The following is a 26139-nucleotide window of genomic DNA, read 5'->3' as shown; positions in this document are numbered from 1 at the left end:
TGATGCCTAGAAAAACAAACATGTTTTCTTTAATTAGTCCTAAAGGAAAAGAAATACAACTGGAAATTAATATTGTTGGTTTAAAACAAATAGAAAACACGGCTCATAAACCAAAGGAAATCTGAATTTGTCCTGGGCTTTAATCTGAATAAAAAAGTATAAAAATAAATAAAGGGCCAGTTGATCTGCTTTAAAAGGGATGTTTCATTTACTGTTTTTGATTAGTTTGTGTTTTTGCTCATGCTTAAACTCCTACTAGGCTGATCATTGAAAATATCATATAACCCGAGTCACATAATATTAACATGATTACTTCACTCTCTATCTGCTCCAAGACAATCAGCGCAGTAAGGGCAACTTTCCTTCCAATTCCCTTTGCTGAAAAGTTACATCAACATCCCAGACCAGTTAATTCTTTCCACGGGGCTTGAAGCCTCATTGACATGCAGATGAGAGCCTGCTCAAATGACAGAGCCTGGGAGCCAAGCAATGGGAGTTGAATTTACCCACCCAGAAGTGATGGTGACTCCAGTGGGCAAGCCCGGAGGCCTGGGCAAGGGTTCTCTCTGCTCTCAGCACAGCTGCTGTGGAAGACCAGTGTCTCTTGCAAGGAACAGTGGACTGCCCTTGATTTCTCAAAACATTCTTCCTCGAACACCGTGAAACATGCAACATGAGTACCAGTGGGAAGGAAATTCTAGTCTGAGCCTTAGGAAAAGGGAATGTCCCGTTTTCTGAAGTAGGAAAACGAATGTGACTCAAGGAAGTGCGAACTCAAATGTCTACTTGGGTGGGCCAGGCCATGCAGTGGAATCAGCTGGAAACCCTGAATTCTAAATTCCGTGAGGGCACAGGGTCTGGCCGGGTCAGTCTGGTTCCCAACATATCCCAGCATCCCAGCCCCTTCCTGGGGCATGGTCCGTGTCCGATATATGCCTTGAATGAGTTAATAAACGCTGTCAGCAAGAAGCTGTGTAACCTGGTCGACTGAAGGTCTCTGGGGGAACCCTCCTGCCCTCAGTTCTACAATGGGGTGGGGAGGTCACACCAGTGATTTTCCCCCTGGCTCAGCTCACCCTCATGTGCCCCCCGTTTGAGTCCCCCGTACTATCCCTGCTTTAACTACAGCAGCTATTTCTAACCACCCCCCCCCCCCACCCACCCGCCCCAGATTCTGTCTCATGATTATTAGGATTATTTTAAGCTTTTGGTTGTAAAGTACACACATCCTAATTGTAAGGTTAATGAGCCTGCACAAATGGAAACTCTTTCCTTGCCCCATTTCGGTCATTGTCCCCTCCCCCGACCCTAGGTAACCGCTCTCCTGAATTCTGGCACAATCAGGTGGGTGGCCTTGTTAACTTTCCATAAGTGGAATCCCACAGTATTATTGCTTCTTTTGCTCAACGTAATGTTTGGAAAATTCATCCACCCTGTTACACGTAACTGTTCATTCCTTCCAGCTCTAAGATTCTACGGATGCTAATTACTACCCCAGTATACAAGAAAAATAACTTCGGAAAACATCTAGGGCAATACAACTGATCACAGTAATAAAAAGAGCTAGAAGCAGAGTCGAGGCGAGGCATCTTTGTTGATGTGTATTGAAGGACGCCCATGGAGATGGGCTTCTGTGTCCACTAGGATCGAGTCCCTGGAATCGGCTGGTGATTCAAGAACTGTTCTCGAGAAAGTTCCCAACAGTCTATGGTTCTAATCAATGGCTCCATTGGAGCCACGGCGTATCAGCTATAGTTAACCATATATTTATTCGTAAAGCGCGGTGATTTTGAGTAGCCTGTAACTCATTTGCATGGAGATAACAGAAGGAAATATTTGTTGGAAGGATGGACTAATACCCTCTTTTCAAGGAACTCTAAGTCTTCTTACGTTCTGTCATCTGCCCGCAGTGATTTTTCTTCTTGTCTTCTATCTGTGAGGATTAAAAAGCTTGATTTTTTTTTCCCACAAGGTTTTCAGTGGGCAAGAGAAAGCTACATGGAGGGAGGAAGGAATAGGCAGAACACAGAGAATTTACAGGGCAGGAAAACTAGTCTGTATGACACTGAAAGGGTGGGTATATATACTTGTCAAAACCCATAAACTGTACAACACCAAAAGTGAAGCCTAACGTAAACTAAGGATTTTGGGTACTAATTATATGCAAATGTAGGGTCACCAATTGTACCAAGTGTATCCCTCTGGTGGGGGATGTTAATAAGGGGGGAGTCCATGCCTGTGGGGGCAACAAGTATTTGGGAAGTCTCTGTACCCTCCTCTTGATTTTGCTGTCAATCTAAAACTGTTCTAAAAAATAATGTCTATTAAAACTATGGAAAGTGGGGGAATTGACAAATATCCAGGGACTTCCCATGAGAGCATAAAATTCAGAAATATTTATATTAAAAACAATTTGTCTATACAGTTACAACATCGGGAAGGCTAAGAGGCTATGCTTGCTACACAGCTCTTCCCATGAACTTTTACAATAGTAGCATTTCAAACAAAACGAATTATTTCTAGTACTTCTCTTTTACAAGATGAAAGTATGTATCTTTGTGATATTTCCCACGACTATGAAATCTCCAAAGTTGTTTTAGGTGTAAAATGAATCTCTGAAACTTTGCTTTCAGACTTGGATATCATAAACCAGCATAAATAATATCTACTTTCCAACTTTCATCTTTCATTAGAATAGGATTCCACGAGGTCAAATCTTACCTAAAAATAATAGTGTATATTGTTTATATTACAATGTATTAATGTCAAATAACTAAATTTTTTAAAGCTATCTGAAATTTTAAAGAGGTTAAAAATATTTTTAAAAAAACCTCCAAAAACCTCTTTTGTGGTGAGGAACTATTTTTCCACCTCCATAGAGAACCATGAAGAAAGGTTTCTCTTTATTGTACAACAGAATCTTGCAAATCAAAAAACTGCTGTAATCCCATATTTGTAATTTGTCCTTCAGGAAGAGGAGTAGAAAACTCAGTAATCAGAGAAGACAACTTAGCCAAAAAAAGTAGATTTTAACCCTATTAAAAGAAAGCCCAGTAGAAACTCCAATATTTTAAAAGAAACTATTCAACCTTGGACATTTTTAAAAGAAGGCTTAATAAAAACTTACAGTTTTTAGAAAAAACCTGGAAACTTTGTAAAGACCTTTGAGATTTTGATACAAGCAGTGGTGCCATCTTTGATGACAAGGTAGAAGTGATATACAAGGGCTCATTTTTCTGGGAGGGTCTGGGTAAAAACTGATAAGAGGAGGACAGACAAGATAACAAGGGACTTCCACAGAAAATACAAAATGTGCTGATTTCATATGATTTTGAAAACATCATTAGCAAACGATGAGCATCGAAGATTTTGAAAATTGCGCTCTGCCAATCGTTCGTAAACCTTGTTGCTTCCAACACAGCCATTAGATGAATCAGAAGTGGCCTGCCTCTGAAAGGGTATCAGTGGGTGAGACCTCAGTGTCTTGCTTTTTGGGAAAACAAGAGGTCATCCTCACTGACAGACCCTTCTGTCTGAGCATGGCAATCATCTGGTCTTCTGGTACTCAGCCAACCTACTGTATACAAACTCTCTTGGTTCGAGCTAGGGTTGGCCAAGTTTGCTAAGCAGCCAGCCTTTCTCGATGCGGTCAGTACAAACATCCCAGTTACAGCTGGGTCCAAACACAGAAGATGTTGCATACTGCTGATTAGTGCCCTTTGTTCAGGCCTGTCTGGGTCCTAATGACATTAAATGGGAAACATAAAAAGCTGCTTACCGGTTATGCTGAGTGCAAAACCATACAGAAGAAATAATATGTCTTTAATTGATTCACATTCTTAATTAACCTCTGGAATCAAAAAGCACATGGACTAGTGGGGGGAAAGAAGACATGAAACGAGTAGAGAAGAGATCACAAAACAGAATTTAGGCAGGGTAACAAAACAGGAAAAAGAGTAACACTTTATATGCAAGAAAATGCAAAAGTAAATATGCCGAGTCAATGGGAAAATGTTGGAGCTAGAGCACGGATAGAGTAAAATAAGACCTGGGTCGCTGTAAGTGATGTGGTAGATCCATAGTTAATGTGTCCAACAAGGCTCTTGGGGATTAAAGAAAGTAAACAGCACTCAACACTAGAAGCAAGAATAAATACTGAATGTCTTAGCTATTACATGATCTCTGGTGTTCTGGCTTCTGTTAAGCCTCAAGAAATCCTTTGGTATCACTCAATCTATTCTCTCTACTTCACTGTGGGAGAGCTCATCTCATACCTTCCCTCACTCCACATTCCCCTCTGGGGTCCACCTTTTTGTCACAGAGCAGTTAGAGACCTGTCTCCTAACCCCAATGGACATATTGTGATCTCCAGGCTTTGGGACACACAGAAGTACAAAAAAACGAAAACAACATGGGTAATATTTTGTTGCCCAAAACTCGTGAAATTAAGATCAGTCAGTGATGAGCTGTGAGTCAGAATCTGAGCTCAAACACAGAAAGATGATTTATAAGACCTTCCTAATCATCAACAATGATTCAAGCTAAACTCTAAACCTTATAAACCCTCTGTAAAGCATTATTCTTTGGGCATGAAAGGAAGGCACAAATCTAAACTATCAGACCCACTTAGTGTACACTGAAGTAAAATAATAGTATGAAAAAATTATGGCATCCCAATTTTTTAAAAAATCTGTTAGTTGGAACTGAATTAAAAAAGAAATTATCTTCCATATTGGAAGGGAACTTACACAATTACCTCTGATATCTTTTTCCTCTAAAACATATAAATCAGCCAACTTATTTACGTATTTACAAGTCTTTCAGCTGGGATAGACTCCTGGATTCAGACACTTCCATTCTTTACTTGCTCTAAATGCAGAAATACAACATGACCAAGAAAATGCATCTTGACGCAGGTGAATGCAGCTCTGAGATTCTCCCGCCCCGCCCCCATTACATCCTTCTCTGTCATTTCCTAATGAAGAACTTACTGTTTCACTAGTAGGAGCAAATTGGAAACTCTGTGTAGGGAAGAATAGAATGCAGTTGATCTTTCTGGAAAACATTCGGCTAAGGGGGATGGAAAGGGCTTAAGAAGTTGGGAGGTGTTCCACAGGCTGGCCGGGAGGGCTGGGATAGGCCGATGGGCAAGACAGTCATGGGCAGAGAAGAGTTCCATCAGAAGCATTACGGCTGGATGAAGGAAGCGCCACAGATGTAGGAAACAGAATACGCTCTCGTGGCTAGAGGGCATTGCATGATGGGATGGAGGGGGAGAGGAGACGAGAAAGGGTGAGGTGTGAGGTGTCTGCAGAGGTCCTGCCTTGGGGGGGGGTCCTCAGTCTCTCAGAAACACGAGCATGAATGTTATGCTTTCTCCAGAGAAAGCAAACACAGGAGAGAAGACAAGCTAAAGAAATAGTTTTCAAAATTCAGAAGTGAGTTCCCTTGCTTAAGAATATTTCTCTTCCTGGTCAAAAAAGACCTAATAGGCTCTCATTACTTTTTCAAATTTGACTTGGAATAGCAGGGGAATCCTTAGAAGGTTTCAATGTATGAAAAAAGATATGAAGGGGGAAAAAATCTTATCATACCTTTTCTTTGGTTGTACAGCTAATTGTTGGAAGTTTTAATACCGTTTTGATGTCCTCTCGGTGGTCTCACTGGCATCTGATGGGAGGTTTTCAAAAGAGTTCACCTCAAGCACCAGCCCGCAGCGGTTCGGATTTAAATGTTCTGGGACAGCAGCCAGGCCATCAGGATCTTAAAAGACTCCTCAAGTATTTTTAAAGTATGACCAGAGCTGAGAATCACTGTGCTAAATTAATATTCTGAGAAGAGACAAAGAAATAATTAGGGTTTTAAAGGCAGGGGTCAGCTAGGGCACATTCTAGTCATGATTACTGGTGATGGATAACTCAGAGCAGTGGCTTTATGCAGGAGGTTTTCATTTTTAGAGGAAAATTGGTAACAGGAAAAGGCCAATCCACTTTTTCAGAGAAATAGTGAAAAAAACCCATGCTGGGTTATAAATTCATTAAAATTATATCATAAGGAATACAGTTTAATCTGTTACTGGGGCTATGAACTGGAGTAAAGATTGAATCAAGGGTTGCTATTTCAGGACAAAAATTTTCTTTTCTTTTTTTTAAGAGCCCAATGTGGGGCTTGAACCTACGACCCTGAGGATCAAGACCTTGAGCTGAGATCAGGAGTTAGATGTCCAACCGGATGAGCTACCTGGGCGCCCCTAAAATTTTTCTTTTCTGACAAAATTACACAACAGTTCTGCCTAAACTAGAACTGTATGCAAAGGATTCTCAAAAATGTCATTAATTTTCCCAAGTTCCTCTTATCCCTTGATTCCAAAATCATTCTCATATGAAACATCTAACTTAAGTCCTCATCCATTTCAGTTCTCTCATTTTAAACTGTTCATTGGTATAACTCTGATGGGTCCTCATCTATCACCAGATTTATGTCCATGGACATCCTCATGCTATTGTCCGACATCAATTTCTTTGAATTAAAGAATATGTAGAGGGGTGCCTGGCTGACTCAGTTGGTAGAGCGTGACTCTTGATCTCAGGGTTGTAAGTTCGAGCCCCACATCGGGTGTAGACATTACTTAAAAAAAATGAAATCTTTACAAATAAATAAGTAAATAAATAAATGTGCAATCAATGTGCTTTGTTATATGGATTGTATGTGCATTATATTTTTAGCATTGCATTTTTTGCGTTAAACTGTTGTAAGCATCTTATAATCAGCCCAAAACTGATGAAAAGAGACATTAACTTGACACGGCTCTTGAAGGCTATTTTTATAATTAGTTGTTTCTTCAGTGAACGTTTTCCTCTTAGGACAGCTCACCTTGTAACTGTACTTGAGGATGGACACACTGAGGGCTTACCACACCACTTACTCAGGAACATCAAGGTAATGAACAACCATAATTCCCTAGACTAATGTCCCAGAAAGTGAGAGCCGGGTTTATATACCTTTCTTTTCTTTAACGAACAAAGATATCTTAATATGAATGAATAAACTTTGTAAATAGTGGTTTCCATGTTTCACGTTTCTTTAAGCAACATATAAAATACATAGAAATTTAAACATTTTTAATTGTATCCCAATTGTTAAAATATTTTGAATGACAGCTATATGTCCCTTGGAATTTGATGTAAAGGAGGGAATCTCAGAAACTTAACAAAATGCACATATAATCAAAGGTTAACATTTGCAGGACATTACGTATGGACAATCACTTTTGATTGAAGAGGTAAAAACAAATGAGCTATGATTTGGTTTGCTCATTACATGTGGTAATATTGAATATTCAAAGGCTGGGAAGAAAGGAGAAATAGGAAGGGAAACACTTTTATTTTTTATTTTTTTGAATAAAAAATGGCATCAGAGAGAAAATGAGGGTGAATGTTTCCCAAATTCAACTTTTCCCTCCCTTCAAGAACTTCAAAGTTCAATTTCAGGCCAAAAAAGCATAAGATACTTTGTCTTTTCGCAATATTCTACAAATAAGACACAAACAGAACTGCCTGAATAGGGTGTTCATTATTCCAAGGTGCCACTGTGAGTGTGTTGTTTTAGTTAAAAATGTAACACGTGTCTAGAAATTGAGAACTTAGAGAGGAGACAAAGGAAAATTAATAATTTTTTTTTCCAAATTGAGGGTACCTACTCTTGTGTGAAAGTACCAAGGACTTCCCACTTATCTACTGAAATGGTGACTATTCTTATGTGGCCACGCCTCTGATTTTGGTATGCTCTGTACGTATGCACACACACGTACACACACACACACACACACACACACACACACACACTACTGTTATCTTCACAGTCTGGCCTTGAGCACAGAAGCCTGTCAAGACACAAAAAAGAAATCATTCCCTCAAGCACTCCTACAACCAGGCAAAGAAAGCAGAGCTGGTAAACAGATGTTCTTTGCGGTCGAGATGCTATGATTGCCACTTCATCCCAGCAAGCTTGAGAAAGCATTTCTCACACAGACCTTCCAGAAAGCTGTAATATATTACGGATGACAAAGAATTCATAGTCTATCTTTTCAAATAATTTGTGGGTAAAATGAAGAAAGTTAAATAACACCCGGCTTCTTGAAGGTTCTACTGGAGTACTTTTCTTCTTTTCCCCTAGCTGCATTAAAACGTTATCTCCAATCTAATGATAAAAATGAGCTTGCTCACATCTGGGAATCATTCCTGGAAAGCTTGCCTCAAACTCTGTTCTAATTATTTGGTAATATAGTTAATGTGATTGAAAAAAAAAAAAACCCTACACAATCCATTGACAAGTGCTTTCATTATATCCATAATTATATCCGTATCATTAGTTTCACTTACAACCCCACAGTTCAAATACCTCAGCAGTCAATAAAATGATTACTTGATGTGTGGCTACTAAAAGGTTTTAAAATGGACTTCTTGGCTTTATACTACCATGGACAGGACATGTCGGAAGGCCTACAAATAGATCATATCAACCCTCCTTTAATTTACCCAAATTCCAGTAAGTTATTAGGAAAGAATGTGAGAGTCCTATTATTCATAGCAAGAAAGAAGACGTGTATTTAAGTGGCTACTGATTTAGCTGTCTAGGTCATTTCTAATAATTTTATAGCTCTTAAACCGTATTAGCCCATGAATCTATGCTCTACAGGGGACAGGATATAGTGTGCTTACTGGTCAAATTGCCTTCTACTTGAACAGAGAGAAAAGAGGAAGTTTCGTTTCAGTTTTGGAAAAATCATCAGCTATTTGAGACAAGCCCAATTCCCTCATCTCTAACACTGGAATCCTACTTTTAACCTCATTTAGTGATGTTAATGTACTTAGAAAATAAAAAGCCACACAGACCCAATCATGGGATAAATGAAATGCATTTCTGAGTTTTAAAAAAAGTCTCTTAGAGGTTGAATTTTAAAGACCTACAAAAATGCTACTAGCCAAACCATTTGGTGTAATTCTGTTGGGTCTCCAAAAGTCACATGGGGCATGATTTTCTTGAATCTCTAGCACTTCCAGAAAGGTCTGTGATGATGGGCTACCCTGGATGGACTCCAGGAAGAAAATCATTAGAAGGCATGCTTTCCTGGAGGGCAGGGCCAGATCACATCCATCTATGTATCTCCTGTATCACCCATTATGATAGTTTCTACTGAACAGAAACATAGCACGTCTGTTGAGCGCACATGCTCCTAAAATGTTCTGCTATCAGAATTTAAGGGAATGACAGCTCTCTCGTTTCTTTGCTCCCCATCACCTCCACTCATCCTACTATCATTACAAAACTCTACCAAAAATCCTGACTCCAGGGGTTGAGCAACGTTATAATCCATGAGGGATAAGCCACGGTCACATGATACCGTAAGTGGAGGATGGGAATAACACTGGACAGAGAGCAAGAGAGGTCAGGCGTGATGGATCTGTCAGTAACACATTGTGCGAGACCGGGTGGGTCAACTCCTCTCCAAGTCTCTGCAAATAAAGGAAGAGGAAACAAGCAGGTGCCTAATCCACAGCCCTAGGGCCGTCCTCCTGGACTCTTCAGGGCTTCACACGTCTCAGGAAGCAGATACGGAGGAAGGACAAAAACAAAACAAATCTAGCATTCTTAATAATTCTATCCTCTTTGTTTGAAAGTGAGAAACAGTGGGTTCTTTGAAAAAACTAAAGAGGCATAATTACGGAACACCTGAGAGCACTCTGATCAACAACAATGAATTTGATATTAACACTTTTGGAAAGATAAATTATCACAGCCCCCATTGTAGAGGATACTGGTGAATTCTGGCCTCTGCCCAGAGCCAGGTTAGTCATTCTTGTTATATAAAATTTCAGTGGTGTTCGGGGCACAGCCCAAAGGGGCTGCATTCTTCACCTTGCCAGGACACGTGTCCATGATTTTCAAGGCTAAAACACATTTGTTCGAACGCATATCTTACTCTTTGCTAACCTTGGAGCATTTTCGCCCACTCATCTCGGGGCCTTATAACTAAGCCCAGGATTTTGTGTTCCATCTTTATGATGAAATGCAGATTTCCTATTAAAGGTAACTATTTTAATTCAAAAGGCTGAGTGTAAGGGTATTTTGCAGTTCGGTTACACTTACGGAGCTGAAAAAGTAAGTACGAAACAAGACAAGTTTTGAAAATAAGGAATGAAAATTTTAAACTCTCAGTGGAGAAATTATTTGCTTTCGTTTCCAAACTTTGGTTATTACGTTCAGTGATGACAAAACAAGCGTTCAAAGGAATATTGTATTTGTCTTTTTACTCCTTCCAGTGAAACCACCTAACTGCCTTCTCCTTACTGATCCATTTTCAAAGATTGGTTGTATAAGAAATGTTGGTATTTTCCTAGTGTCTTCCCACTTCATGCATCATCTAGACTTTCTCTCACTCCCTTACCGCTCAAAGCTTTCTCTTGTCCAAAGCCATTGTTTTCTTGACATGAAAAATAGACTCTAGTAAAACTAATTACACCAAATGAAGGAAAAACTCAAGTCTCAATTATGGAATAATTAATTATAAAACCATTAGGTAGAATAGTCATACTTGAAGCCATGCTTCCCCATTAAAAATTCTCTCCACAATTTCTTTTAAGCTGTATTTGTGGTCTTTAATACCATGACTCGTTATATTTTTGCAGCAAGTGTCTCTAAGTAATCGACTCATTTAGCCAATAATTAGTCATGGATTGCAAATTAGGAGCCAGCCATTGCACTGTTCTCTGGGGTGACAGTCCTGAACAGAACACTAATTTTCTGCTCTTGTGTAGGTTACATTTTGATGGGGGAAAAGGTAACTCAGAATTAAATATATAACTTTAGATTGAGGAAGGGGCTAGAAAGATGAGTACAGCAGGGTGAGGGGGATGGTGTCGGTCATCAGAGTTGTGCTGCTTCTCCACAGAGTGGTCATGGAAGGCTTGGTAAGACGACAGCTGGACAACACAACTCCATCTTGGCCTTAGATGTTAGGCATGTTCTCCACCTCAGCTTGGCCATCTGAAGAGTGGATATTTTGATCCCTACTTGTGGTTTCTCATGTGGAGAACCAAAAAACAATGGTTCTCAATCTGGAGTCATTTGTGTCCCTACAGGATGCCAGGCATTGTCTAAGCATTTCTGATGGTCACAACTGGGAGGAAGGTGCTGCCGGCATCCAGCGCGCAGAGGCCCGAGATGTTGTAAATACCCTACAAGGTAGGAGGACAGCCCCACGACGGCTAGTGATCTGTCCCAAAATGTCAGCAGAACCGGGGATGAGAAAGAAATCTTGTCATCAAGAACGAGGCATGCTTGGCCTCTCCCAAGCCCTCACTACCTACCCAGGAGGAACCAAACAACCGCGCAGCATCCATTAACAACGTCCGCGCAGAGCTCATTTAGACAACACTCTCAGTGGTCGACTAAAGCAAGATGGAAGTATTAACATTTCCTTACATCAGATAAAATAACTGCTTCCATATAAAAGCCAAACTCCTGATCTTTCAAATATCCTGTAACTGAACTTTGCACTCATTTCAACAGTCCCCAGTTCCAATTATTGAATTTGTAAAAATGTGTTCCTTCTCTAATGATAGAGGGGAGGGGACATCAAGAGGAACTCAAGAAAATGACTCTTTGGCAAGAATTTAGTTCTCTAAGCAAATACTGTGCTCTCTACAACTAAGAAGCAAGCAGAAAATAACACTTGGTTGACTGAGCTTGAGAGCTAAGTGCCCAAGTGGCTTTCCACATTAAAAATTCAGTTTTTACTGTGTCACTGGCAAATCTGGTTGGTATGAACAACTTCTATAATTTTAACTCCTGAACATATTTGCTAACACTATTTTAAGATGCCATCTGTCATGGCATCTCTCACCATTCAAGTGTAATCACAAGTGTAAGAGGAAGGAAGAGAAGAGGGTCTATTTTGTTTCTTACTCGAGGCAAATATGGAGATAGAGTTTCACATATCCGTTGCAAAAATCACTCATGAACCATCTCTAAGAACAACGTATCTTAAACATTCTGCCACTGGAAAAAGAGCAGGGCCTGCTGTCATCCTGTTGCCATGAAAACAAGTGACAGAGTGAGGGAGCTAACACTGTGGAATCCATTTACATACCGGCGAGTGAAAGACACAGTTGGGAGGACACATGGCAGCGTGAAGCGCCTGGGCTCTAAAGCCAGGACTGACTCCACTTACCTGAGGAGTAACTAGGGGCAAGTTCCATGACTTCCCTATAAGCCTTGGCGGCTCACCCGTAAATTGGGGATAGCGGCCATCCGAGTCTCCCCGAGGACGATCCAGAGGATAAATGAGACCCCATCTGCAAATACTTGCACTCCACTGGGCACTCCGTAGGCTTCAATTAGGACTGGCAGCTGCGAGTGGATTGAAATGATCCTGCCTTTTCTTTAGCATCCAAATCCATATCCAACAATCTGAATGGTGGTAAAGAGATGCCAGATCTCGGCTTGTTGGAGGCCCCGGAAGCCCGCAGTTGGCATCCCTGTGGACACTACGTAAGGACCTATGTGCTGGGAGCAGGGAGTCCCACTGGGAGGGAACACGGCAGGGCTGGTTCCATCCCCCAAACCACCCAGCTCTGATGTAAGTACTTGGGCAACCAGACAAGAGTGGATCAACTCCCGAGGAGTAGAAGAGGAGGAAAAACCAAAAAATGCTAACTTTGGGTGTTTTAACATTGACAGCCAGAGCAGTGTGAGAACACACAGCTAAACCCCCAAACCTCCCATGCATCTCCATCCACAGAAGTGCGTTCCACTCCCCGAGAGAGAGAGGTGGCTTGGAGACAAAAAGTGTGTTTTATCTAAATTTTGTAGAGAAACTGTCTTCAAGTTTATGTCAAACTCCTTTAACTTTTGATGTTATGACATAATCAAGAAGTGAATTTATGAGAGACAAAGGACTCTGGAAATTCAGGATGGGGTATTGTTGATTTAAGTGCTGGCTATTCCCACCACACCACCACGTATCTCTTCCTATCTGGCATTTCCAAGATAGTAGGGCTGGCTTTCAAACGGTGGGCCCCGCCCAAAGCGCTTGGTTTCCCACAGGACCTGGAGAGACAAAGATTGTTACTGCTCTTCTGGAGAGGTCCTGAAGGCAGCAGAATTTCAAAGTGACAAGAGGCATATGCAATCCTACTGTTTTCCACATAAAAGTGCAAAGAAAATTGGAAGGGTCATTGCACTTGTGAGAGTACAGAGTTCAAGCAGAGTTCATTTAAAACCTGAGATTGGGTTTCATTTCCAAAAGATAAAATCTGAGTCTTCACAGGGTTTGCCTTTTTAACATAGTAAACAGCTGACAGGCTTACCAAACTGGGAAACGGATTGTTTCTTTTAGAAAAGGTACCATGAAACCCAACAGGATGAACACTGCCATGAATGAGGTCGATTTTTATATTTCAGGGTACACACTTCTGATTCTTCTGTAGTAGCTAGAAAATACCAATGAGTCAAGTAGCCCGATTCATTTAATTGACCACAGTGCGTTACCCTGACAACCGAAAACAACCGAAGTTTCAAAATCTCCGCTGAGGCCAAGGAGTTGAGACTGCTCAACCTACAAGCTCTGTATACCTCTCTTTCAACACTTCAAAAATGTACCCTGTCAGTTTGAAGAGAGACAAGGTGCTGATTATCCTCACTGGTTAGCCAAGACATAAAGTAGAAATTTCTGGCACTAGAGATTGTAACTTTAACTATGTCCTTCCTTATGGTAAAGCAGGCTCCTGGGGTTGAAAGAAAGGGAGGGGTGGCAGGCCAGAAATGCATTAAAAAACATTTTTCTTCCATCTTAGACCATGATCACTTGGTTCAATTTATGAATGCCTAATCTTTGTTTAAGCTTAAGCTCGAAGGTACTAAAGCTAATTTATGGAAGCTCTCCTCTAAGCAGTCTGAAAATCAGCTTAATAAACAGGTATTACTCACCATCAGCAAGTGCCTAATAAATTTGTCTAGACACAGGTGACGAGGCAGTAAAACTTCCTTCAAGATTGCCATGGTATCGTAGGAGCATGCGTTTCTTTGGACTAATGAAATGTTCGATGTTCCTATGTTTTAACAAAGGGGGTCATCGAAGTCATGTTTGTAGGACAAAGAAAGAGTAAATATTGAAGATAATACGTGCCATGGACAGAGTTGAACACTTTCAGGGCCGATCACCCGACATTCCGGGTTACTTTCAGGAGTGCTATAAATATTTTGAAAACCATTCCTCTGCTTCGAGACGTCAACAGTCCTCACTGGTCTGTTGCCCAGTGATTCTTAGAACTTACTGAGGAAAGAAAGATCCAAAGCTTCCTAAGTGAGGGAAGGGAGAGGTCAGTGTTGGAAGAAAACAGAATGTTTCATCACTCCTTCTGCTCATTCCCATTCTCATCTACCATGTAATTCTCACCAGGTAACTTAGTGCAAATGAGGGGGAAACATGATGGATCCCTGTATTCACATATACAAGGAGGAAATGGCACTGCAGAGGACGATTTACATTTGGCTCTTCAGTATTTAAAATAACTCAATTGCATCTTGACCCCTCCTCATCCATCACACGCTGGAGAAGCCCAGCAGAATTCCCGTGTTCTCCACTGAACGACCAAAATGAAACTCAACACATGGAAAAAATACCTCAGATGCAATAGGGAAAAGAATCTTCCCAGTTTCCAATTCTAAGTAGGCTTCATACAGTGTCCTTTTCTAAACGGCTTGTAAGGGCAATTTATGAGCTCCTGATGACTCTAACATATTGTGCTCTCAGAAAGAAAAAGGTGATCATACTTTGGCTCCTTGTTGGCATTCCATTTTTTATAGATTATTATATGGTCTTCAAGCTGGGTTGAGTCTGAAATTAATATAATTAACCTCCCACTCAGTGACACACATCTATTTTCCATCCCCATTCATCTTTTCTCTCTGCTGCTGAAGACAGACTTGGAAAGGAAAGCAACCCATGTTCAGGGGTCTAACATTCAGGGCTAGTTCCCAGACTTCTGTTCTAGAAGCCAGTATCGGTCGAACGTGAAAACAACTTGAGAAATCACAAGAGACCCTTCACAGCCGACCGGCTTGCCTTCCATAAATAGTACTTACATTTTCTGTAAAAAATGTTATAAAAACATATCAAGGATATCAGACACACAAATGATCAGATAAAAATGTGCCACAAAGGCTTGAATCAAGACAGGAAATCTCATACTGAGATATAAATTAAGAGGAAATTTGGTATCCAATTTTGGATCAATCAATAATAAAAGACAATATCCCAAATAAAATAAGATTCCACCCCTTCTTCTTTATTTGGCTGAAAAGTACATATGCATGGCTTAAAATAGAAAACTGGAGAGATTTTTTTCTTTTCAACACTTGAAGAAGAAAATTTAAACCTACACCAAATTGGTTTCGATTCTATTTTGAAGATTCTATTAAATTATTTTCCTACTTAAACTATATTGGCATCCCATGTATGTAAAATGGAAGACAGCTCAGGACTCCAGTTTCTATGACTTACGTGAGAATACGAACACCGGAGACCTTTGGGCTACACATAGCCCATGTAATGGGTTGATTTGGCCCACTTGGTCTTCTAAAAATAAGGCGTTTTACAAAAACATCCATATTTTTGTCTTCTCTTAAAAATCCAACGTGGAGAATTTGGCACCGCCTTTCCAAGTGATTACAAACCCAGCTGCCTCCTTCAGACCATACCTACATCATTCAATTAGCCAGTTTCCACCATTCCCTGTTATAGGATACCCAAATCCCCCTCGGGGTCTCCAAGTACCCTCCTGACTCTGTACTCACATGAATTCAGTGTGCCTGTCTTAGAAGAAACAGAGACGTATGTGAGTCCTGCTATCGACTCTTAGGCTTAGCCCATAAAGAGGTTTTAGGAAATGAGCATTCCCTTGAAGACTTGGGCCAACAGACTCAAATGACACACAAAACCTCATTCAAATACTACAGGGATCTAAAATAACATTGAGACCCAAAGGTCTTTATTAAATCATGGTACATTACATATGAATTTCCAGGTATTTTATTAGTACTTGATTTCTGACTTCACTGTAGGAAACCAAAAAGCGAACTCAAAGACATTTTTAATGTGGTTCTCATTCATAAACCTTTATGAATTGTCAGTGTCAGCGTAACTTCATATATGCATAAATATGAAACCGTATTACTGCCATTCTGTGACCATTTTAATACCCAGAATAGTAAAAAACGAACAATAGATCCTTAGCTTGTTTTGTCTGCTGGTAGTGATAATCCAGTTTGCAGACTTTAGATTAATACAGATAAAACGTGAATGTGTATTTTTAAGCGGCTGGCTCACGGTTGTTAATGCACACACGCACATGTGTACGTGTTCATGATATATTCAAATCTCTGTATGTTTATATAAAAATACCCTCCTTTCTGCATTTCAAAAAGCAAACACATTGTCACCTGTTTTTAATACTAAAATCCTTAATAATTTATAATGCGGAGTTACACAACATATACAGAACACTGCATCCATCATGGGAAAATATCTGTTCCATCCAGCGGTTCCTGAAATCCTCCATTAAATTAAGATCTGAGCTGAAACCAAAGACATCTGAATAAAGTAATAGGTGCCTGAGAAAAGACGTAAAATACTTGACATTGGAGTTATCTGTCATTTACTTCTTTACATCAACGAATATATGTGACGAAAGAGACGACAGTTACTCTCCTTCCTTTTTTTTATTATAGAGGATGAAAAATGATATGAAAATCTGAGAAATGTCTTAAAGTCCTCTTGGATTATCTGACACGAGCTGCACCCTATTAAAATAAGCAAAGGAACAAGAGAACCTTGTCTACTTCGGTTGTGCTGTCAAACCAACGGAGGAAGTTGACCGTCACAGAGTAATAGGAGTGTTGCATCATTTGTAACCTAATACAACTGTGGGGAGCAGTCAACCGTATTGTCTCTGAGCACAGAACACGGTGTAAGAGAGCGCAGTTCAGGCGCTCTAATCAGATGAGAAGCCCACAGGAAGTTATTCTAATTTCGATGAGGTTTCGATTCATTCCAAAAGTCACATACTTCAAGTCTATAGGCTTCTATTTTTCCTAGGGGCCACGCCAGTGATTTCTTTCTACTGGTTCCAAAATGTCATCACAAATGAAATGATTATAATGTAGGGTCATTTAAAGGTTGGTTTGTTTCTGCACATAACACACACGTAACACACACATACACACACACACACACACACACAGTTTTTCCTGTGCTAATCCCACTGAAGGGGAAATCAAGCATGGGCTCTGGAATGAGTACACCCAACTTCACCTCTGACTCCTATATGTTAGCACCACGAATTTCCCTGACCTGCTAACTCATCTACTAAGTGGGGAGAAGTATAGGGCAGAAGCCATCTCAGAAGTGACCCTTTCCACGGGAGGCCGGGCCGCTGCCATCGGCTCGACCGTCTTGATAGGTGGGGATAAACATACTTGCCTTTGCTCTAGAGAAGTTGTGGCAAGGGTCAGAAGTGATAAACACTCAGTTTAAATGTCAAATTTCTGTGGTTAGGGAGAATAGAAACCTAGATAAGGTGACATCATTAAAACGAGGGTAGAAAGTTATCTACTGAAGCAGAAAATCTCTGGTGAAAGTTCAAGGATTAGAGCTAACTACAGAGTGCAGGATCAAGGAAAAGGCTTTGATTTGGGCGGACTCAAGTTACAGTCATGACTACGCCCCTAATTAGCTGTGTGATCTTGGACCAGTCACTTGACCTCTGTGATGCTTTATCAGTAGAATCAGGACAGCGGTACCTTCCTCACGGGAGGGTCACACAGATTCAATACGCTGAGCTCCTGATATGGTGCCTGAGACTAAAAGTGGCTCTATATTACACACACTCTTGTGCGCACGCACACACATTCTCTTGATAACCGGTGTGCAACCAAAGATAGGGCATCTTCCCCTTTTCCATGTAAAAAAAAGACTTATTCAAATAACAAAATTTCTCTTAGCCACATCTTCTTTGTAAAATAAGGTTTCCATGATAACGCCACATATAACCTCAATGTCAAGGATAAAATGTAGATACTATTTTTAATTATTTCCAGTGTTTTCCCAGGATTTCCAAATATCAATATTTGTTCTTCCAATCCATGAGCATGGAACATTTTTCCATCTCTTTGTGTCTTCCTCAATTTCTTTCATAAGTGCTCTGTAGTAGAGTACAGATCCTTTACCTCTTTGGTTAGGTTTATTCCTAGGTATCTTTTCATTTTTGGTGCAACTGTAAATGGGATTCATTCTTTATTTTCTCTTTCTTCTGTCTCAGTGTTAGTGTATAGAAATGCAACTGATTTCTGTGCATTGATTTTATATCCTGCCACATTGCTGAATTCTTGTACGACTTCTAGCAATTTTGGGGTGGAGTCTTTGGGTTTTCCACATAGAGTATCATGTCATCTGCAAAGAGAGAGAATTTGACTTATTCTTTGCCAATTTGAGTGCCTTTTATTTCTTTTTGTTGTCTGATTGCTGAGGCTAGGATTTCTAGTACTATGTTGAACAACAGTGGTGAGAGTGGGCATCCTTGTCGATGAACTTAGGGGAAAAGCTCTCAGTTTTTCCCCATTGAGAATGATACTCGTTGTAGGCTTTTCATAGATGGCATTTATGATATTGAGGTATGTTCCCTCTATCCCTACACTGTGGAGAGTTTTAATCAAGAAAGTGTGCTGCATTTTGTCAAATGCTTTTTCTACATCAATTGAGAGGATCATATGGTTCTTGTCCTTTCTTTTCTTAATGTGATGTATCACATCGATTGATTTGCGAATGTTGAACCATGCCTGTAGGCCAGGAATAAATCCCACTTAGTCATGGTGAATAATCCTTTTAATGTACTGTTGGATCCTATTTGCTAGTATCTTGATGAGAAATTTGGCATCCATGTTCATCAGGGATATTGGACTGTAATTCTCCTTTTCAGTGGGGTCTTCATCTGGTTTTGGGATCAAGGTAATATTGGCTTCAAAGAACCAGTATGGAAGTTCTCCTTCCGTTTCTATTTTGTGATATAGCTTCAGAAGAATAGGTATTAGCTCTTCTTTAAATGTTTGGTAGAATTCCCCTGGGAAGTCATCTGGCCCTGGGCTCTTGTTTGTTGGGAGATTTTTGATTACTGCTTCAATATCCAGTTATATGGCTGTTCATGTTTTCTAGTTCTTCCTGTTTCAGTTTTCATAGTTTACATGTTTCCAGGAATGCATCCACTTTTTCCAGGTTGCCTAATTTTTTGGCATATAATTTCTCATAAGTAGGTTCTTAAAATTGTTTGTATTTCCTTGGTGTTGGTCGTGATCTCTCCTCTTTCATTCATGATTTTATTAATTCAGGTCCTTTCTCTTTTCTGATAAGTCTGGCTATGGGTTTATCAATCTTATTAATTCTTTCAAAGAACCAGCTTCTAGTTTCATTGATCTGTTCTACTATTCTTCTGGTTTCTCTTTCATTGAGTTCTGCTCTGATCTTTATTATTTCTCTTCTTCTGCTTGGTTTAGGCTTTATTTGCTGTTCTTTCTTCAGCTCCTTTAGGTGTAAGTTTAGCTTGTGTATTTGAGACTTTTCTAATTTTTTGAGAAAGGCTTGTAATGCTATGTACGTCTCAAAGGACGGCCTTTGCTGTATCCCAAAGGTTTTGAACAGTTGTGTTTTCATTTTCATGTTCCTACGAATTTTTTAATTCTTTAATTTCCTTGTTGACGCATTCATTCTTGAGTAGGATGCTCTTCAACCTCCAAGTGTTTGAGTTTCTTCCAAATTTTCTCTTGCAATTGAGTTCAAATTTCAAAGCACTGTGGTCTGAAAATTTGTAGGGAATAATCCCAATCTTTTGATACCTATTGAGACCTGATTTGTGACCCAGTATGTGATCTATTCCGGAGAATATTCCATGTGCACTCGAGAAGAATGTGTATTCTGTTGCTTTAGGATGAAATGCTCTGAATATGTCCGCGAAGTCCATCTGTTGTAGTGTGTCATTCGAACCCCTGTTTCCTTGTTGATTTTCTGCTTAGATGATCTGTCCATTGCAGTGAGTGGGGTGTTAAAGTCCCCTAGTATTATTGTATTATTATCAATGTGTTTTGTTAATTTGGTTATTAATTGGTTTATATAATTGGCTGCTCCCAAATTTGGAGCATAAATACTTAATAATTGTTGGCTCTTCTTCTTGGATAGACCCTTTAAATATGATATAATGTCCCTCTTTATCCCTTACTACAGTCTTTGGTTTAAAATCTAATTTGTCTGATATGAGGATTGCTACCTCAGCTTTCTTTTTAGGTCCATTGGCATGACAGATGGTTCTCCACTCCCTCACTTTCAATCTGGAGGTGTCTTTACATCTGAAATGGGTCTCTTGTCGACAGCATATGGATGGATCTTGTTTTTTTAACCAATCTGATACCCTATGTTTTTTGATTGGAGCGTTTAGCCCATTTACATTCAGAGTAACTATCAACAAATAAGAATTTAGTGCCATTATATTACCTGTAAACTCCCTATTTCTGTAGATGGTCTCTGTTTCTTTCTGGCCTATGTGACTTTTGGGCTCTCTCTTCACTTACAGGAACCCCTTTAATATTTCTTTCAGGTCTGGCTTAGTGATCACAAATTCTTTTAGTTTCTGTTTGTCCTGGAAGCTCTTTAACTTTCCTTCCATTCTGAATGACAGCCTTGCTAGATAAAGTATTCTTGGCTGCATATTTTTCTCTTTGAGTACCCTGAGTATATCATCCCAGCCCTTTCTGGCCTGCCAGGTCTCTGTGGATAGGTTTGTTGCCAGTCTACTGTTTCTATCATTGTAGGTTAATGAGCTCCTTCCTTGAGCTGCTTTCAGGATTTTCTCTTTATCTCTGATATTTGCAAGCTTCACTATTATACATTGGGTCGTTGATCTATTTTTATTGATTTTGGGGTACTCTTGTATTTCAATGCCTATTTCCTTCCCCAGATTAGGGAAGTTCTCAGCTATGATTTGCTCAAATATACCTTCTGTCCCTCTCTCTCTCTCTCCCTCTCTTTTTCCTCTGGGACCTCAGTAATTCCAATATTGTTTTGCTTTATGTTATCATTGATTTCTCAAAGTCTCCCCTCAGGGTCCGTTAGTTGTTTTTCTCTCTTTTCCTCAGCATCCTTTCTATCATCTTGTTTTCTATGTCACTGACTCTCTCTTCTGCCTCATTTACCCTAGCTGTTAGACCATCAAATTCAGACTGCAGCTCAGCTAAAGCATTTTTAATTTTGGCCTGATTAGATTTTATTTCTGCACTAAGAGATTCTCTAGTGTCTTTTATACTTTTTTCAAGCCCAGCTAGTAACTTTGTAATTGTGATCCTGAATTCCAGCTCTGGCACTTTACTTATATCCATATCAATTAGATCTGTGGCAGAGAGTATTTCCTCTGGTTCTTTCTTTTGTTATGAATTCCTCCTTCCAGTCATTTTGCCCAGAGAAGAATGAATGAATGAATGAGAGAACAAAATAAAAAATACCAACCACAACCAAAGGGAAATACACACTAGACCAAATCCAAAGAGGTCAGAAACCAAAATGAAAAGAAAAAGAAAAAAAGGGGGGGGGGAGAGAATATAACCTCCCAGGTGGATAAATCCCCAAACTGTAAAGAATACATACTATATATACATATATATATACACACACACACACACATATATACACACATATACATATATACACACATATATACATAGATATATATGTGTAATTATGTGTATACAAAATATATGTATATATATACAAAAATAAAATTGAATACAGTGAAAGGAAGCCAAAATGAAGAATATATCTATAAAATATAAATGTAAAACTGAAAGTTAAAAAAAAAAGACTTAAAAACAAAGGTTCATAGATCTCATGGAAATTGGCGCTTGCTGGGCCCCTGCTTGAGGGCCATTGCCGGATCATGCCACAGTTCGCAGTTTATGGCAACACCTAGCTGAGAGGTCACAGAGGGCTCGCTGATTGTAGCTGGCTTCCCCACTCCAATGCTTGGGAACTCTGCCACACTCAGGCACCCTGATTCTTTCTGTGACTCTGGGGATCCTGAGAGCACACTGTCCCACCTACTATTCTGCCCCACTTTGCCACCTGAACACCTTTCAGGCAGGGACATCCCTCACGGGGGCAGACTCCTAGAAGTTCCTATTTTGCAGTCTGCTGCATAACACTTTCTGGTAGCCACCTTACAGAGGCTCCTTCCGCCATCATTTAGCTTCAGATATATCCCCTCTGATTCACTTCTCCACACCTCCTACCTTACAAAAAGTAACACTTTCCTATTTGAGTTGTAGGAATTCTTTTCTTACACCTCAGCCTGAATTCATAGGTGTTCAGAATGATTTGATGGTTATCTAGCTAAATTCAAAGGACCAGATGAAACGAGTTCCCCTACTCTTCCACCATCTTCCTCCCTCCACTGCTTTAAAGGTTTCTAAGATCAGGCATCCTGTGCCATCATCACTGAGACATCTTTATGTTTCCTAAGAGCTGGTCTATCTGTGGTCTCTACAACCTCAAATGGGTAGTTCTGGTTGAGAAAGATGAGAGAAAAGAAGCCCAATGATTGGTTTTGCTTATATGTTCACAAACTTGAATGGTTAATAGAACTGAACATTTATTTTGACATTGTAAAGACAAAACCTTAGATGACACCAATGATGAAGCTGATCTTCTGGGTCCTTGGTCCTCAACTTGAACTTCTCTACAGAACTGTCCCTGCACCCCTACCCCAACAACCATATTCCACTAAAGATGAATGCTAAAACATTAGGTTTTGTTGTTATTTGAAACAAGATTCAACAGTATCTTGGTTGTTAAGAAAGTGGAAACGGGAAAAATGCTTGAAAATACATACCTGAGTTGCCTTGAAATCTTCCTCTCACCCTTTCAACTGTGTTAGTTGTTAAAAGTGAAGGCACTTTGTCAAATGCACTTAAAAGTACCTTGTGGCCAAACATACACTGATTTAATAATATCTCTGGCAATTTAATAACATTTCCTGAAAAATGCAATAACTAAATCCACACCTTTAGGGTCAGTATCCCTTTCACCCAAGGGACCTATTTTGTAGGAATAATCCACAAATTACTGGACACCTACTCAAAATCAGTGTTTTATACATTTGAATAGTGGTGACAATGAAATATCCCATATGCTACTTAATCTAGGAACACTGCAAAGGTGCATTATATTAGAATATTTTTTGATAAGATATTTGTCAATTGCAAAATAGAACTTGTACAAGAAACAATTTTTCTAATATGAATCCACATTTTCCAGATAAGGTTTTGCTATTAAAATATTTTCTCTAATCCACCCTATGGTTTCCCTCCCTCAATTTCACTACCTGATCCCACTGACAGGAACTTGTGTGCCCTCTTTAACTCACCACCTCTCTGTTGGCCCTTTCTTATGAATTACTCAGGTGTTGACCTCGAACAAAGACCTGCCTGCCAACTCTTTCATACAATAAACAGTTAAAGTCTGGATAAGTCATCTGAATTTGTCATCCATGTCTGAAAGAGACAATACAGGCTAATGATCGCGAGCACAGATTTGAATCTAAGGTCCCCAGGTTCAAATCCCAGCTGGGCCTCTTGTTAGCTGTGTGACCTGAGCAAGTTACTTTAACTTTCTAAGCTATTTTTTCGTTTAAAATCTATATAGTGGAGGGACACCTGGGTGGCTCAGTCGTTGAGCATCTGCCTTCAGCTCAGGGCGTGGTCCCAGCATTCTGGGATGGAGCCCCACATCAGGCTCCTCTGCTGGAAGCCTGCTTCTTCCTCTCCCACTCCTCCTGCTTGTGTTCCCTCTCTAGCTGGCTGTCTCTATCTTTGTCAAATTAATAAAAACTCTTTTAAAAAAATCTATATAGTGGAGATGTTAATTATTCCTATCTCGCTGGGTTACCAGGAAGATGAAATCTGCTAACCTATGTCAAGCATTTAGGACGATGCCTGTGTACATGGTATGTACATGTTTGCTATTATTAGTCGCCATTCTAATTTCCTTTTCCTAGAATTCCTCCTCTTGTAATTTCTTCGGAGACAGCAAAACATGCCACGACATCCTCTCATGATGTTACCTGACTCATCCTTTTTTTTTTTTCCTGACTCATTCTCTTGATTCACTTCTCTCCTCTTCACAAAGCTCAAGCCTTCCACACTGATCTGTTCCTTCTTGGGGCTGCCAACTCCTCCAAGTCCACCAGAGCATATATTCCATCCTCCATTGTTTCTGACTTCTTATTGTCATACTATCTCTAAACATTTTATTTGCAGCATCACAGGACATGTAAAATGCAATTTACTAACACTGAGAGTAGATCGCAATTCATAACCTGCAAGGTGTACAATATGCAGGGCATGTGCTGTTTTTTTTTTAATGAGTTATAGAGTAAGCTCAGCCTTGGTTAAATACGGTAGGGAGATACTATCATAGCTTGAGTGCTCAAGGGCAGTGGTAGAAAAACTAGAACGTAAGATGTAAAGCTTCAAATCAAATGAACTAGAATTTGGAAGAGCCCATGGTTTTACAGTAAAAAGTCTCTGTCAATGAAGAGCTCTGACATCTACTTCACCGAATATCATGGTCAACAACTTCAGCTCTGGCTTAGAGAGGTCCTGAAATCTTCGGGGCTGTGCGCAGTACAAAGGCCTATAGCTTGCTTTTACAACAGCTGCTGTGTATTGGCTATGCGAGGCAGGCAGGAGTAAAACCTAGTGGGAGTCAATAAACGGAGTAGATAGGACTCGAGAAACACCTAACCAACAAATAGGTTCTGCGATAATGTGACATTTTTATAGTCACATTTTTAAACCGTAACAGCACTTGAATGGTATGCATTATAGTATTTCAATTTAGTCATTTATCTAAAAATGAGTTTTATCTTGGCTCATAAATAAACAGTGACATTCCAGAAATTTGAAAAGCTCGGCTTCACCTTCTGCTACAAAGCTCATTTTATAGTTACAGAAACACATGCCCTTTTGTGCCATGTTGCTTAATCTTTGATTTATGGCTCCTATCTTTGCGCTAACCTCTTTCTGTAAACTACCCAGAGTTTGAACAAGCTCAGCTATTTCATTCTTACTTCTAATCTTAACGGGTTCTTTTCTCCCTAGTGGCTGATGTCTCTCTACCAAATAGGTCAGGGGGAAAGTATTCACTCTTTCAGCTCACCAAATACTATTTAGTGTCTTAGCATGTTCTCAGCGTCTGAACTAAGTAATGAATTTCCCAAAAAGCCTGGGCTGGCTCTTCCAGAAAGGCTTTCTCTTCTGTCCTGAGCTCCTCCCAACGCTTGCTCCGATGTGCCTCGTGGCAAAGCTCTTCTGGGCAATGGCTGCCTGCTCTCCCTCTTTTCTGCACTTCGCTTTGACCAAGCTCCCTGAGCCAGCAAGCCAGAGAGAGGACAATTAGAATGGCACATCAGAATGGTTTCTCCTCCAGTTCCATCCTTCTGCCTTTCAGCGGCAGATGCTCGGGTGTTGATAGAGTCACTCCCAACTTCTCCCACACTCTCTCTAAAACTCTAGGTCTTGTCACACACCTCAGGGACCCTGAAGAAGTCTTTTACAGCAGGGCAGTGAATTTGAAGGCAATCTGGGTCTTGCTCAACGTTCAAGATGATGAGATGAGTGTAGGTTCTTATGTCTTCCTTTCACCTGTATCCAAACATGACACACTGGGCAGGTGTACCTCAAGTGCTCTGGGTTTGTTGCTAATGGCTTGTTTCATTACAGATGGATTTTCTTCTCTGTTTTTCATCATTCCTGTCATTGTTTGCAAAGTGGCAAGAAATGTACTTTTCCTCCATCATTTTTAAATAGAAGTCTTTACAAAAACGTTTGTAAACACATAAAAAGATACTGATGATACAATACCAGATGAAAAGGGGTGGAGTACAAAATAATATATCCACGAAGACACATAATGATGCTATCAAATACATGAAGGGGTAACACACCAAAACCTGAAGTCACTGCCTCAGAGTTGGAGAGTGATTT

At 40.0% G+C, this 26139-nt stretch overlaps 1 protein-coding gene across 6 annotated transcripts in view; it reads right to left on the bottom strand.

The window, feature by feature from the left end:
• Positions 1-26139, bottom strand: part of SNCAIP (synuclein alpha interacting protein) — a 155759-nt gene that overhangs the window by 110500 nt on the left and 19120 nt on the right. Inside the window, exon 1 of one of the 6 annotated variants that reach the window (XM_002925659.4) lies at positions 5595-5840. The exons of the other annotated variants lie outside the window; for them this stretch is intronic. The gene's annotated coding sequence lies outside the window, so the exon portion shown is untranslated. Of the gene's footprint in view, positions 1-5594; positions 5841-26139 lie in introns of those variants that run through there. 6 annotated transcript variants of the gene reach the window in all.

The sequence above is a fragment of the Ailuropoda melanoleuca genome, chromosome 3 (genome assembly GCF_002007445.2).
Source record: "Ailuropoda melanoleuca isolate Jingjing chromosome 3, ASM200744v2, whole genome shotgun sequence".
In the NCBI taxonomy this organism is placed as follows: domain Eukaryota; kingdom Metazoa; phylum Chordata; class Mammalia; order Carnivora; family Ursidae; genus Ailuropoda; species Ailuropoda melanoleuca.
This window is presented reverse-complemented; position numbering and strand designations above follow the sequence as displayed.